General features: G+C 38.7%; 1 long non-coding RNA gene across 1 annotated transcript; it reads left to right on the top strand.

Moving 5' to 3' along the window:
* Positions 1–4,776: 4,776 nt before the first annotated feature.
* On the top strand, positions 4,777–5,198 carry LOC107575388 (uncharacterized). Its single transcript, XR_001607860.1, has 3 exons — positions 4,777–4,815; positions 4,918–5,027; positions 5,158–5,198. It is a non-coding gene; the product is annotated as an uncharacterized lncRNA (long non-coding RNA).
* Positions 5,199–11,735: the final 6,537 nt, after the last annotated feature.

Genomic DNA, 11,735 nt, shown 5'->3' with positions numbered 1-11,735 from the left:
CGCAGCATTACACGTAAGACACGATTCCCGCAGCATTACACGTAAGACGCGATTCCCGCAGCATTACACGTAAGACGCGATTCCCGCAGCATTACACGTAAGACGCGATTCCCGCAGCATTACACGTAAGACGCGATTCCCGCAGCATTACACGTAAGACGCGATTCCCGCAGCATTACACGTAAGACGCGATTCCCGCAGCATTATATGAAGGAACCATTCGTTTCCAGAGTGTTACACACAAGAAAACGCCCTGAAAGAACTGTTTCCACAACGTTACACGTTAGAAATGTAATTCACAGCAATACACGTAGCCTAGTAGATAAGAAATGTAAATTTCCATAGAAATACAAACAAGCCAATTTACACAAAATCAAAAGATACAATAATAATTTCCACAACGTTACACGTAACAAACGCTCATTTCCACAGCGTTACATGTAAGAAATGTTCATTTCTACCTCAATGCACGTTCAAGAAATATAAATTTCCACATTACATGTAACAGATTCTAGAAAAGGAAAGCTCACTTACAACATTACACGTAAGAAAGTCATTTCCACAGCATTACACAGAAGAAAAACTTATTTCCACACCGTTACACTTAAGAAATACACATTTCCACAACATTACACGTAAGGCCTATAATTTCCGCAACATTACAGGTATTATACGATTCACAACATTACACATAAGAAATACTGATTTAAACAGCATCACATGCAAGAAACGCTTATTTTCTCAAAGTTACATGTCAGAAAAATTTACTTCCACAACATTATGCAAAAAAACTCACATTACCACACACTTAATTGATTGTTGAAGTTAACATGTTATTCATACGTGTTTAGGGTAAATTTGAGGTTACTAAGTTATACGTTGTAACAAATTTATCCCCTAAAAGTGAGGTAAATATGGCTAAACCTCTCTATTGGAGAAGAAAAATTAATAAAATATGAATTTTTAAAATTCTAAAATACAAATGTAAGTGTGATTGAGATTTACTCATTAAAAACATTAAAATTGAGATTTTAATGATTCAGTAACCCTCAGAGAATCACAAAGTAATTACTGTCACATCTATCTATCTATCTCTGTGGCTTAAAGGGGTCATATGATGCGATTTCATTTTTTCCTTTCTCTTTGGAGTGTTACAAGCTCTTGGTGCATAAAGATCTGTAAAGTTGCAAAGACTAAAGTCTCAAATCCAAAGAGATATTCTTTATAAAAGTCAAGAGTCAGCCACACCTACCTAAAACGGCTCGTTCTAACACGCCCACACATATCTACCTCACTATGTGGGAAGATTTGCATAACGCCGCCCAAATGTTCACGCAAAGAAAGAAGGCATAACTTTTATTTTCGCTGTAGTATTGTTGCTGCTACCACCATGTCCTGAAGACGCTGTGTGTTTCGTTGTGAAAGCGAAACTACTTTGTTTGGCCTTCCAAAAGAGGACACAACTAGAAATCAGTGGTTCAACACTGTTCCGGAACAGTTCAACCCAAATATTCAGATGTGTGCAGCACATTTTGCGGAGGACGAGGACTGTTTCCTGTGAGAGTAGCCTACAATGCCGGTGTCTGTTTCTATAAAGTGGGGCAGTTCCAACTTTGCAAGGACAGTCTGGTGCTTCTGACTCACAGTCTGTAAGTACGTTTACATATTTAAATAATTTGCCACTGATGATTCAAACGTGAGTTTTGAGCAGTGTAGAGTAGCGCTCGTTGTTTGTCGTTTCTCCAATCACAAATGCAAACATGGTTTTATGTTTACGCAGCACAATACACAATGTAACGCATTAAAAAGACAGTATAAGTCATTATAATCAGTAATTATGTCCCCACTGGATGCAACAAATGCCTCATTATAATGGGTTTTAATGTTTTTGTCTCATCGCTCCTGGCCGAACAGGGCATCAAAGTATGTTAAGGTGCGTAACATTTCCGTCACACACTTGAGGAATTCGGCCAATCACAACGCACTGGATAGCTGGCCAATCAGAGCACACCTCGCTTTTCAGAACGATGAGCTTTGTAAAAATCGACACGTTTCAGAAAGGCGGGGCATAGAGGAGCAAAAATAATGTACAGTATGAGGAAAATAATGTGTTTTTTGAACCTTAAACCACATAAACATTTCATTACACCAAATACACAAAATAATGTTATTTTTAGCAACATCATATGACCCCTTTAAATCTTGATCTTTCCCTGTGAAGTGAATATGGGTCACAGCAGCCCCTCATTTCTCTGTATCTCTGTCTGTGTCTCTAGGGAGTGTGTGTAAGGTAATAGGCAGCAGGGAAGATCTCAGCTGTGTGTGTGTGTGTCTGGGGCTGGGCATGCTCAGATCAGCTGCTGAGAGTGCATCAGATCGCCTGAATCACTGACACACACACACACCCTAATACACTCTAACCTCTACATATTGTGTAACACATGCTGCTAAACTTGCAGTAAACCAGAGCGTGTGTGTGTTTACATCAGCTGTAATTGACAGTGGAGAATGAAATCTTGCTGCATTCCTCTAGAATAATGAAATGTCATCAGTGTTATTAATTTGCCAAGTGACCTTTATCCCCTTTTCAGTAAAGTCAACAGCTATAAGTAGAAGAAAGGCTCCAGTATGCCAATAATTTTTGTTTTATTCCAATATTTTTTCAATCCTTAGTGCCGACTGATAACTCTCCTACCCAAACATTCACTTTTTCATCAGACAATGTGAAAACCTAGGCCTAGTTAGTGTATTATGGCCAGTAACCGATATGATGGCTGATATTGTAAATGTATTGTGTGTGTGTGTGTGTGTGTGTGTGTGTGTATATAGTGCATCCAAAATTGTCCAGTCGTCTTATCCTCTCAATTAACACAGATTATTAAAAGCTCGACCTGTAGAGATTTCGCTCGTTATGATCTTCTCTGGTTAATTGACAGTTGTGATTTAATTAGGTTCAGAGTGTGAATGCTAAACGACCTGAACTTATGTAATGTAACATAACTGCAGTCGAGCTGTAATCATGTACAAATCTGTTGTCGTGGAAACAGGTGATATTTATTATCAGACTGCAGGGTTGTGATTTAACCGTACATGATGTTCTGTAGCAGAACCGACGGTTTAATGAAGCCAAACGGACCCCACAGATGCTAAATAATTCATCTGCATCTGTAGAGCAGGACTGCGTTCCTTCGAGCAGCACGGTTTGTTTGTAGCCTGTGTGTTTGTGGACTGTATAAACACATCGCTTTCTGTAGATAGATTATATTGATCAGTTTAGCCGACTGTGAGGATATTATATCATATTCTGTCACTGATACTGTGTGTTGTACGAATGAGGACAGTTCAGTTGAGGTCACTGAAAATATATTTACTTAGAATCATTTTCTGTCACAACACACGTTAAATTATATGGTAGAAACCACACATTACAGTATTGCAGAGAAATAACACGTTAATGTTTTCAGATCATCGACATCACATTGTTTATATTGTATACACAGTCAGTCGTGTAGTAGTGCGGAGCTGGCGGTATTTTAATATCCAGAGGAGATTTCTTTACAGAAAAAGTGTCTGACTAATTATCCCACACACGGCAACCCAAATATTGATTTACGTTGAAATTGTACAATCTTACGTGTTTAGTCTCTTTCTTTAGTGGGAAAAAATAGTCCATTACACTCAGAGCTGAGTAGATTACTTACCAATTGTAGTTCGTTACTAATTCCAAATTAGGGTACATGACAGAAATTGTGGTTAGTAACGTAATCCATTACATTACACATTTTTGGTAATATAATCAGACTACTTTTTGATTAGGCCTACTTTTAGATTACTTTTGACCTAACTCGTTTATCACATTGATTTAAATAGCATAATCTTGTACCATATTGATGTAAACAAAAAGATATATTCCATTTGTTGTTATTGACAACATAAAGCGCATCAAGGTTTCCCAAACTGGGGTTTGTAAAGGAACTGCAGGGGGTTCGTGAGTTTAATGAAAAGCAAATAATTAACGAAATCATAAAAATGTCAAATGAAAATAAATCGTTTGAAAATAAATTAATGGATAATTTGTGTAAATAATATGTAATCATGTGATCTATAAAAATTTAACTGTAGTGTGATTCTGATTATTTTCAAATGTAATTGAATCTAATTACAACTACTTAATTTTTGGAATCTGATTATGTAATCCATGATTACATGTAATCAGTTACTACCCAGCTCTGATTACACTGTACAAAATCATCTGAGGGAAATTTCACTCACAATTCAGATGCAATGGTGCCAATTAAACGAAAGGATCCGCTCAAAATACTATAGGCCTAGGTTTGTGCTGCGATTTTCAAAGTTTTTTTTTTATTTCATATAAATGCTGTTTTCTCCTCTTTTTTACTTAAAATGTAGTATTTTTTAACGTTTTGACACTTTTTGCTCCAATCCTCTATCAATAACTCATCGCCGCATACTCGTTAGTTAAAATGCGCAAAACACTTGAAATCGTCACGAATTGCAATCCAAACAAGTCAAGACCAGGAAGAAGCTAATGAGCCAATACTCCAAACTCAATAAATGTACAGCGCATACATTTTAATTAGACATTTTCTGTCGATACTTCCTAAAATACATTTATAAATGAGCTTTGAGCATTCTGGTATTGCATTATGTACAATTGTGTCTTCTAGAAGATGTCTGGGCTGAGAGTTTGGACACTAAAGGAAGCAGCAGCTGTGTGACGATTCACAGTCAGTTCTACTTCACTAACACCACCAACTCCTTTAACATGCTGCAGGATTGTGGGAACTGCTCCAGGTGTGTGTGTGTGTGTGTGTGTGTGTGTGTGTGTGTGTATGGAAAAAGTCATAAGTGCATTTTAATACACACTTTTCCCAACACAAACTCTCTTTCTGTCAGATTGTTCCACGCCAAGCGTATAGAAAACACAAACCTATTGTTTGTGGTGGCAGAGACGCTGCCCTGCAGCTCCTGCGAGATCGAGAAACTCCTACCTGTCAGAACAAAGTGTATCCTTCCTTCCCATAATCCTCTGCTCACAGAGCGACACTAACAGATACTAATCAGCTGTCATCTGTGTTTGAATGATGGACAGATGACAGACTGAGCTTGTGGCATTTCCTTAATTTTCTTCTTCAGCTCAAGAAGAGAATCCGTGTGAGGTGTTAAACTCCGCCCGCTATCGGAAAGGACCTGACAAATGTTTCGACTACAACTCAGAGGTGAAGCGCTGTCTGTTTCTCTGGTCAAACACAGTTGTTGTTTTTTTTAAGATTTATTTTTGGCATTTTGCCTTTATTAAGATAGTGTAGAGTAGACAGGAAGCGAAGTGGGAGAGAGATTGGGGGGTGGGATCAGGAAAGGTCCTCAAGCTGGGATTCGAACTCGGGACGCCTGCAATGCAATGGCGTTATATTGTTGGTGAACTGCCCACTAGGCTATCAGCTTATCATACAACCATCCAGAACACTTGAGCAATCACATTGCAACATTCTGGCAATCTCCCAGAACACCCTAGCAGCCACATGGTCAAATAGCTGAAACCCTCAAGCAGTCACATAGTAATGTCGTGCTGAAACACATAGCGTCCAGGCGATTACTTAGAAAACTCAGTGAATCGCATAGTAATGTCCTGGCAACTACCCAGAACACCCTAGCAACCGAATAGCAAATTTCTGGCAACCACCCAGAGCTCCTGTTAAAGGGTTAGTTCAACAGTGCACAATCACACGAATAACATAACAATAAACGGTTAGTTCACCCAAAAATTAAAATACTGTCATTAATTACTCACCCTCATGTCGTTCCAAACTCGTAAGACCTCCGTTCATCTTCAGAACACTAATTAAGATATTTTTGATGCATTCTGACAGCTCTCTGACCCTCCCATAGACAGCAGGTCCTTACATGATCAACGTCCAGAAATGTAGCAAGGAGATCGGTAAAATAATCCATGTGACATCAGGGGTTCAACCATAATATTACGAAGCTACGAGAAAAATAATAACGATTTTATTCAAAAATTTGTCTCCTCCGCGTCACCCTAGTGCCATTTTGGAGAGTATCCACTGAACGCAAACAGCGTATGTTGTTCTGTGTCAGCCACACCACACGGATACGATGTTTTCGTTCAAATCAAAGCACAAACAACGTAGAAAAAGTATCCGCGTATCAAAACACCCTAGAAACCACATAGCAACCACCAAGAACATTGTAGCAACCCCATAGTGATTCCCTAAGCAACTACCAAAAACTCTTAAGCATCCAAAACACCCTAGCAACTGCATGGAGACATCCTAGCAAATACCAAGAACACTTTAACAACCGCATAGCAACATCCTGGCAACCACCTAAAAGACACATAGCAACTGCATAGTGATGCCAAGCAAAAGCCAAGAATTCACAAGCAACCACATCTGTGTAACCACCCAAAACACCCTAGCCACTTCATGCAAACATCCTAGCAACTACCAAAAACATTTAAACAACCACGTCCTGGCAACCACCTAAAACAACCTAGCAAGAGCATAGTGATGTCCTAAGCAACCACCAAGAACTCCCAAGGAACCACATCTGGGAAACCAACCTAAACACCCTAATAACTTAATGCAGACATCCTAACAACCACCAAGAACACTCAAACAACCACATAGTGACATCCTGGCAACCACCTAGAACACCCTAACAACCCCATAGTAATGCCCTAAACAACTACCAAGAAAACTCAAAGAACGACATCTGGTTCCACCCAAAACACCCTAGAAATTGCGTATGAATGACCTGTCAGCTACCTAAAATAACCTAGAAACTGCATGGCAACATCCTGGCAACCACCTAGAACACCCTAGTAACCGCATAGTGACTCCCTAATGGTGGTCACACACCGGACAAGAAGCGTACACTCATATAAAACAATGTGTTTGAATTTTAAAGATGTGGCGCAACACGGTGCTGCGCTTCTCTTCCGGTGTGTGACCGTTTTAAGCAACTGTCAAGAACTCTCAACAATCACATAGCAACACCCAAATAGCAATTAGAACACCTTAAAACTGCATAGCAACACCCTAGCAACCAGCGTCAAACAACTTGCTTTGCAGATGGTGAGTCTGTGGTCAACGTTAACCTAAACGTTCTCTGTTTGTCTGTGTTTCTGGCAGGAGAACGCGTCAGAGTGTGGCAGCGCTCACTCTTTACACTGTCCGATGCGAGTTCTGCTCTGGATTCAGTTATTGTGGCTTTACCTCATTCTACGATCGTAATCCAAGTCCCACTGCCTTCCTCTCCTGAAATTCTCCTGGTTTTCCAGCTCTCTGTTTCATCGTGAGGTGCATTCCAGCTGTGTGCCGTTACAGCAGAGCATAATGGGGAAACGTGGAACATTGTGCAGATCCAAAAAAACCTGTCTTAAATCATTTCACCTTTATTTCAGAAAACGTACAAAAAAAAACATACAGTCTTTCTGCTGCCGTAAAGTATTTTTGCTAGCCAAAAACAGGAAAGAACCTGGTTTGTTTCGAAATACTGAAACGCTACTCACGTTTTGACTGTTATTATCACAATCTCGCATTGTGTGTTTATTTGAGTCTTGCTTCGTTCTCAATTTAGTGCCAAACCCTGACATACATGGATGCTCAAATGCTGGGGACGCGCAGCTTTCATTGAAATATAGTTTTTTTTTTAAGCTTCCTTGCCAAGAGAGAATGCAGTATTAATGCAAACTGCTTCGTTTAGAAAAGAAGATTTAGATTTTGTTTCGTGTTCATTTAGAGCCTTTGTCGAATGTTTTAAGGGCATATATTGTCTAAAAACTGCTGCCTGGTTTGTTACCCAACAGTGCCTTGGCGCACTTGTCCGAATGGCCCAACAATAGCACTGGACGTGGATTCGACTGACCCTGAATAAATGCTTGAGAAAGACACGGTATTGAATGTTTACAATATACAGTATGAGGGTGAATGTCTCGAAACCTGGCAAAAGTTCATATTTCACCCCAAAATCAAAAGATATGAATAGGAAGTGGCACATAAAGAAAATGAAGCACATTTTTAGGATCATTAAGATTTTAAAAGCACATTTTCCCTACAAATTTCATTACCATAATGTGAAAAAAAAAAACTTTTTTCTAATTATTGTAATGTGGGAATAAAAATATTTTTACAATATGGTAGCATTTGTTATACTGCCTAAATTTATGATTATTCAAATAGTAAAAAAACATTAAAATAATGTCACAATGCAAAAAATATGGGCAATGTTCCTACAAATACCCTTTTCGTGAGTTTTTGGGTATTTTTCTGTTGATTTTGGGGTGTTTCTCGTGATACGTTTTTTGACGTTCAGTATGGGTTTATTATGCATATTCTACTAATTCTGTCACTCAAATGATTTTAACTTTTTTCTGATGTAAATAGGGTTATTCCACACTGACTTGATCTAGTTCAGTTTTAGTTGTTTTAATGAAATGGAATGCAAGCCGATGTCCCGCTACATGCTGGGAAAAATGATAACCGCTATTAAACTTCATGAGTTTAGGACATTTACTAGAAGGACAGTTGACCCTTTGAGCCACTGAAGGGACAAACTTTATCTTCTTGATGAGTCCGTAGATGTTATCCAAGGATCGATATGTATTTATTTTGATTTAATTCAAAAGACACGTGTGTATATTGCTTGCGATATGTATCAGGTGTGAATTTTGAGACGCTTTCATGCTTTTATTGAAATGGTTTGGATTTTATCGCAGATGTTTTATTGCTTTTCAGTAATTATAACATTTTAAAGGTCCATTTAGACAAAAAAATGTATTACTTGGTGGTATTTCATCTTTTAACGTGGCCACACTTCCAAAACAATTGAACCTCCAAATGAATGGGTCGAGATTCTTCTCAATTGAACTGAAAGGGTTTGCTTGACGTATTTTGTATCGTAATGGCTTGAGCAATACTTTGAATTATGTCAACTACGCTGAAATGCAAGTGAGCGCTACTGAATTAGTGTAAAGAGAGCATGAAATCAGTATTGAGCCGCTTTCTTTGGATGACTTTGATTCAGGCTTATCTTTGAATATCGGCTTAATGTTTGTATGTGAGCTATGAGCGTTCTAACAGTATTATTTCTTCTAAAATGGTTATTTTATCAAGCTCCTATGTTTATGTTCAGTTATTTTACAAACCCAATTCCATAAAAGTTGGGACACTGTACAAATTGTTAGTAAAAAAGGAATGGAATAATTTACAAATCTCATAAACTTATATTTTATTCACAATAGAATATAGATAACATATCAAATGTTGAAAGTGAGACATTTTGAAATGTCATGCCAAATATTCGCTCATTTTGGATTTCATGACCGCTACACATTCCAAAAAAGTTGGGACAGGTAGCAATAAGAGGCCGGAAAAGTTAAATGTACATATAAGGAACAGCTGGAGGACCAATTTGCAACTTATTAGGTCAATTGGCAACATGATTGGGTATAAAAAGAGCCTCTCAGAGTGGCAGTGTCTCTCAGAAGTCAAGATGGGCAGAGGATCACCAATTCCCCCAATGCTGCGGCGAAAAATAGTGGAGCAATATCAGAAAGGAGTTTCTCAGAGAAAAATTGCAAAGAGTTTGAAGTTATCATCTACAGTGCATAATATCATCCAAAGATTCAGAGAATCTGGAACAATCTCTGTGCGTAAGGGTCAAGGCCGGAAAACCATACTGGATGCCCGTGATCTTCGGGCCCTTAGACGGCACTGCATCACATACAGGAATGCTACTGTAATGGAAATCACAACATGGGCTCAGGAATACTTCCAGAAAACATTGTCGGTGAACACAATCCACCGTGCCATTCGCCGTTGCCGGCTAAAACTCTATAGGTCAAAAAAGAAGCCATATCTAAACATGATCCAGAAGCGCAGGTGTTTTCTCTGGGCCAAGGCTCATTTAAAATGGACTGTGGCAAAGTGGAAAACTGTTCTGTGGTCAGACGAATCAAAATTTTAAGTTCTTTTTGGAAAACTGGGACGCCATGTCATCCGGACTAAAGAGGACAAGGACAACCCAAGTTGTTATCAGCGCTCCGTTCAGAAGCCTGCATCTCTGATGGTATGGGGTTGCATGAGTGCGTGTGGCATGGGCAGCTTACACATCTGGAAAGGCACCATCAATGCTGAAAGGTATATCCAAGTTCTAGAACAACATTTGCTCCCATCCAGACGTCGTCTCTTTCAGGGAAGATCTTGCATTTTCCAACATGACAATGCCAGACCACATACTGCATCAATTACAACATCATGGCTGTGTAGAAGAAGGTTCCGGGTACTGAAATGGCCAGCCTGCAGTCCAGATCTTTCACCCATAGAAAACATTTGGCGCATCATAAAGAGGAAGATGCGACAAAGAAGACCTAAGACAGTTGAGCAACTAGAAGCCTGTATTAGATAAGAATGGGACAACATTCCTATTCCTAAACTTGAGCAACTTGTCTCCTCAGTCCCCAGACGTTTGCAGACTGTTATAAAAAGAAGAGGGGATGCCGCACAGTGGTAAACATGGCCTTGTCCCAACTTTTTTGAGATGTGTTGATGCCATGAAATTTAAAATCAACTTATTTTTCCCTTAAAATGATACATTTTCTCAGTTTAAACATTTGATATGTCATCTATGTTGTATTCTGAATAAAATATTGAAATTTGAAACTTCCACATCATTGCATTCTGTTTTTAGTCACAATTTGTACAGTGTCCCAACTTTTTTGGAATCGGGTTTGTATCAAGAAAGGCTAACTTTGTATCATATTGTGTCATTCACTTCTGGCAGATGTTTATAAGAGAATTGGTGAGAAAGACATTCATATTTTTCACGTCAACTTGGTTTGGATTTTTATTTTTTATTCCAAAAATATATATTTGATAATGAAAGAGAACAGCAGGTTTTTATTACAGCAGTAAAACAGCTGCAAGTAATCATATTTTATGATTACTTCCTGTGGTGATCTAGGCTTGAGGATATACTCGGCTGTTTCCTTGCCCTGTAAAAAGAAAGAAACATTTTAGTTACTAATATTTTTTTCATACTTTTTATTTGTTTATAAAAGTGTGTATATATACAGTGGGTACGGAAAGTATTCAGACCCCCTTAAATTTTTCACTCTTTGTTATATTGCAGCCATTTGCTAAAATCATTTAAGTTATTTTTTTTTTCCTCATTAATGTACACACAGCACCCCATATTGACCGAAAAACACAGAATTGTTGACATTTTTGCAGATTTATTAAAAAAGAAAAACTGAAATATCACATGGTCCTAAGTATTCAGACCCTTTGCTCAGTATTTAGTAGAAGCACCCTTTTGATCTAATACAGCCATGAGTCTTTTTGGGAAAGATGCAACAAGTTTTTCACACCTGGATTTGGGGATCCTCTGCCATTCCTCCTTGCAGATCCTCTCCAGTTCTGTCAGGTTGGATGGTAAATGTTGGTGAACAGCCATTTTTAGGTCTCACCAGAGCTGCTCAATTGGGTTTAAGTCAGGGCTCTGGCTGGGCCATTCAAGAACAGTCACAGAGTTGTTGTGAAGCCACGCCTTCTTTATTTTAGCTGTGTGCTTAGGGTCATTGTCTTGTTGGAAGGTAAACCTTCGGCCCAGTCTGAGGTCCTGAACACTCTGGAGAAGGTTTTCGTCCAGGATATCCCTGTACTTGGCCGCATTCATCTTTCCCTCAATTG

The sequence above is a fragment of the Sinocyclocheilus grahami genome, unplaced genomic scaffold, assembly GCF_001515645.1.
Source record: "Sinocyclocheilus grahami isolate Dianchi unplaced genomic scaffold, SAMN03320097.WGS_v1.1 scaffold2605.1, whole genome shotgun sequence".
In the NCBI taxonomy this organism is placed as follows: Eukaryota; Metazoa; Chordata; class Actinopteri; order Cypriniformes; family Cyprinidae; genus Sinocyclocheilus; species Sinocyclocheilus grahami.
This window is presented reverse-complemented; position numbering and strand designations above follow the sequence as displayed.